Genomic DNA, 4917 nt, shown 5'->3' on the forward strand with positions numbered 1-4917 from the left:
AATCAAAATAACTGGGTCAGAATGACAGAACTATTTGAGAATAACTTTTTTTCATAAGATTTATTTTCCAAAGGGCAAGATGTGATCATTATGTTACTGGGCAAATATTAAACCAATAAAGTATTATTAGAAATTAATTATTGATGAATAAGGTTCTGTACAACAGACTCTTCTCAGGAGAAGTTTGAAGTGGAAGGCGACTGGCACTTTGATTGCATTAATTGTGTGCCTCCTATGAGCTGAGATTTACAACCCTACTTTGTTCAGCAGATGTTTTAATTACAGCTTGGGGCTCTCTGATGCTTTTGTGCAGCCAGGGAGAAAAATCCTCTATGATGTCACAGAATCACAGGAGACAGGCTGGAACTGATCTGAAGACTGACACCGTCTATCGTCCACTAAAGCACAGTTAGATAGGTTCAGACTAACTCTGACAGATGTTCGACAGATGTTTGTTTCAAAAATACTTTATTAAAGACAAGACTTCATAACATCTCAAGGGAAGCTATTTCCTCCTGCCTAATTACCCTTTTTCGCAAAAAAAGGTTTTCCCTGACATATAATGTAAATCATCCTCCCTACAAATCAAACCTATTTTGTCATACCCTAAGTCTCTTGGAGCCAGGAGTAAACATTTTAGTATACTTGTCTACCCCTTCTTTCTCTTTTAAAGTATTCTAAATTCCCCAAGCAGCTCAAATTTTCTGAGCCTGCAGAAGAGTTTTGATATGTGCAAGACAGCTGTCTGCAACATCAGTAGTGCCCACTTTAGGTACAAGAGGGGAAGTATTTATTCTGGTAACAAATCTCACCAATGCCCAGGTGCAATCTAATGTGGACAGAGAGTTCAAGAATTCCAGAAGAAAAGTAAGAATACCTAAGAACAGGCAGTATGTTTATCTTCTTTGTCCTTCTCTTTCTTAAAACTGAGGTGCTCAAAAGAGAATCTTTCATCCAAGTTGTTACAAAGATGGAAAAGATTGCAGTAATACTGCCAGTATATTAATCTATCCCTTCTGTCAAATATAACTGAGTTATGCATCTCATAATAAAATATTAGGCTAATTCCTTAAATACTCTATGCTGAATTAAGGAACTGACATTACTACTTTAATTCATTCAACCTGCCTTTCAGTGCTCCAGCTTGCTTTCTGTTTCTCTTGTTACCCTTATTGGTCCATATTAAGCAGTAAAACTGCATCTCTTTTGCCTTCCTTTAATTTCTCATATATCTATGTGAGATCTCCTGGTTGTTTTTAAGTTATTTGCTCATTTTCCTTTGTACTGTTTCCTAGACTTCTGGTTATCCTCACATAATTATGCTTGCCTTAATTTTTGTCCTCAGACATATTTCATTTGTGTCTACTTTTGCGTGACTCCTCAGGTTTCCTTTTCAGATTCTAAAAGAGACCTTAGTGCTTTCCTTGGTCTCTTAAGCCTTCTCCTTTAACTACCATTTCCTCTTCACTTTCCATGCCATTCCTCTAAAAGGCCACAGTTTTAACAAGGGAATATTGTGCTGATGGGTACTAGGAATAGAACACTTCTGTGCAGTAGTTGTAAGTGAAGAGGCTGCTATCCCAGTTTAAATTCTCAAGACAGTGTTGAAAAGTTTTTAAGTGAATTGTTCCCATCCTGCTGTTCTTGCTTCATTTCCTGAAACTGTGAACTGCATTGTGTGACAATTATTTCTCGTCAATTGCCTTTCAGCTTCCCCATGCTCAATCTGCTCTCCCTTAACTGGGTAGTGAACATTAGATCACTGAGCACCTAAGTTGCATCCTGAGATAAGAAACTGGCCTCCACAATTTCAGGAACTTGTTCATATCTAGTATGTTAGAAGTAAATACCAAAGCAATTAAAGGGCATCCTCGTGGTATTCTGAGTTTGGCTGGATGTCAAGTGCCCACCAAGGCTTCTCTATCATTTTCCTCCTCAACTGAACAGGGGAGATAAAATACAACAAAAGGGTTGAAATAAGGGCAGGGAGAGATCACTCACCCATTACTGTCAAGGGCAAAATACACTCCAGTTGGGGAAATTAGATTAATTTATTACCAATAAAATCCCAGTAGAATAATTAGAAAATAAATTTTAAAAAATTGAAAACATCTTCCCTCTCTCCCTTCCCTTCTTCCAGGGCTTCACTTCATTTCCCATTTTCTCTTCTTTCTCCCCAGTGGCACAGGGGGCTGGGAATGGCGGCTGCAGTCAGTTCATCCCAGGTTGTTTCTGCTGCTCCTTCCTCTTCAAGAGGACTCCTCACACTCTTCCCATCCTCCAGTGTGGGGTCCCTCCCATGAGAGACAGTCTTCCATGAAATTCCCTGATGTGAATCGTTCCCGCAGGTTGCAGTTCTTCAGGTACTGCTCCAGTGTGGGTCCCCTTTGGGGACACAACACCTGACAGCAAATTCGCTCCAGTGTGGGCTCCTCCCTCAATGTGACTACAGGTCCCAGCCAGGAGCTTCTTTCTGTGTGGGCTTCCTGCAAAGTCGCAGCTTCGTTCAGGAATCCACCTGCTCCAGCATAGGGCTCCTCCACAGGCTGCAGGTGGATCTCTACATCCCCATGGTTCTTCATAGGCTGCAGGGCACAGCTGCCTCACCATGGACAGCACCACGGGCTGCAGGGGAATCCCAGCTCCAGCACCTGAAGCACCTCCTGTCCCTCCTTCACTGACCTAGGTGTTTACACCACTGTTTCTCTCATGTATTTTCACTCCTTTCTTCTCTGGCTGCAATTTTCTCTTGTGAAGTGTCTTTTTCCCCTTTTTAAATCTGTTACACCAGAGGTGCCACCACCATCACTCGTGGGCTCAGCCCTGTCCAGGGGCAGGTCCATCCTAGAGCTGGATGGCATTGGCTCCATTAGACATAGGAGAAGCTTCTGGCAGCTTCTCACAGAAGCCACCCCTGTAGCTACCCTGTTACCAAAACCTGGCCACACACAAACAATACATTCTCATTCATTAGAACAGGATACACGCTTTGAATGCTGACCACAATTTCTCCAGAGCCCCATTCACCACTCTGATTCTGTGATCTGTAGTCAGTGCAGGATTCCTGGTCTTTTCCTTCTGCTGTCTTAACCCTGACTCTATTCTGCCTCAAGTAAACAAACTATTTCACCTCTCTGAGAATTTGCTTTAGTATTCTGGCTAGCATTAAAGGATTGACTTACTGACAATTGCGCAGTATATTTGTGGAGATTACAACTTGGGAGAGTGTTTCAAACCTGTTCCCCAGTCACTCCTGCTCAGTGACCTGCTGAAAAAGGATTAAACTGCTTCAGTCTACAAAAAGCTTATTGTTATGATCCCATTAGCAGCAATAAAACACCAAGTAGCCTACAAGGCCTAGGAATGGGCAAGGTCAGGTATCGAGGAACCCTGAACCAAAAAGGTGCAATCAAATTAGTGTTAAACTTTCCCCTTAGTTTTAGTCCCCTTTAATCTAGTCCCCTTAGATTATTCCCGAGAATATTTAGCTATTCCATCTGAGTATTCTGTTTTTCCAATACAAAAGAATTTCTCTATATGAGCTGACTGTATGATTCACTGTCATTTCCCCCCCTACTGTTTACAATCCCCTCTTCCTAACCTTCAATCCTTCCACACATTGAGCTCTCTAAATAGGTCACAAAGTGAATTAATTTTCATTTGTTGTAAGAAAAGTGTCATCTACTCAGATCTTATCTACTAACTGTATCTCCACATTTCACTTCAGATGTCTTTAAACAGGGACCACCAGAAGGGACTTATTCTTTTCAGATTGAATACAGAATCTTGATTATTGCTTAGAAAGAAGTAAAAAGAAGTATTTATCACATTATTATTAGTAGTAGTACATTTACCTGGAAGACAGATTTAATCTTATGAAGTGTTAAGAAGCTCAATAAAGGATCTGTCAAGTATTTTCACATGCTTTGATAAATGCCATTATGTGCATGCCAAATGAAGACTATTAATATGGATGATTAAAAAATTAAGAACTTACTTGTTCATCCTTCATCATCAAGCAATGAATTTGCATTTTGTCATTTTGCATTTCAGAAGGAAGTTTTTATTGAGCTACAGAATCTCTAAACCAAAATGAAATGAAACAGAAGAACAACTCTGACCTTCAGAGAAACGCTTGATAGCCTTTTGATTCTTTCTGGATTTCCAACATAACATTTGATCAATTTCAATGATAAAAATCTACAAAGAGAAATGGGGCTGACTCCTATGAAAATCAGTGAGACAGTAGCATCTAGTTCCTGCTGTATTTTTATCAGAACATGAGCAATCTTGATTCTAGCTTCTTTTGACTGAATAAAACCCCAACACGGAACAACCAAACCAACTCAATCTGTAGAAAAGGGTTCAACGTAAGTTTCAGACAAGGTAGATAATTTCAGCAGGAAATCTTAGCCATAATTAGCAAATTTTGTAATATGAGATAGTAAAGTATTAATTAAAGAGCTGCAGACTTCTATGGGCTTTAAAGAGTCACCTCTCCATTAGGAAGTGAACATTCAGGTCATGGAAGACATTTTGAAACAAAGAGCTATTTGGCTTTTAAAGCCTTTTTTCCTCCCTTCCTTTTTTTTCCCCCCCATTATATATAGCACATCTTGTCTAAATTATATTCATATCAACAAGCTCTAAAAACTGCAAGAATACTGGTAGTTTTGATAACTAGCCACTTTATGGCTCAATCCATACTTTTCCAAATATTTGCAATTTTACCTCGTGTTTTTAATCATCAATGAACAGAGACCTTATTAAAATGTTGATATTCAATGTTTTTTAAATAACTCCACAGTATTGCCAGTTCCTGCTATGAATGCACATTAATGTGAGGCCAAAGTTACCTGTCTAAAGTTGTGTTCAACAGATGGTACTGACATCTAGCAAACAAGGTTGATATCTTTC

The sequence above is a fragment of the Aphelocoma coerulescens genome, chromosome 4 (genome assembly GCF_041296385.1).
Source record: "Aphelocoma coerulescens isolate FSJ_1873_10779 chromosome 4, UR_Acoe_1.0, whole genome shotgun sequence".
Taxonomy (NCBI): Eukaryota; Metazoa; Chordata; class Aves; order Passeriformes; family Corvidae; genus Aphelocoma; species Aphelocoma coerulescens.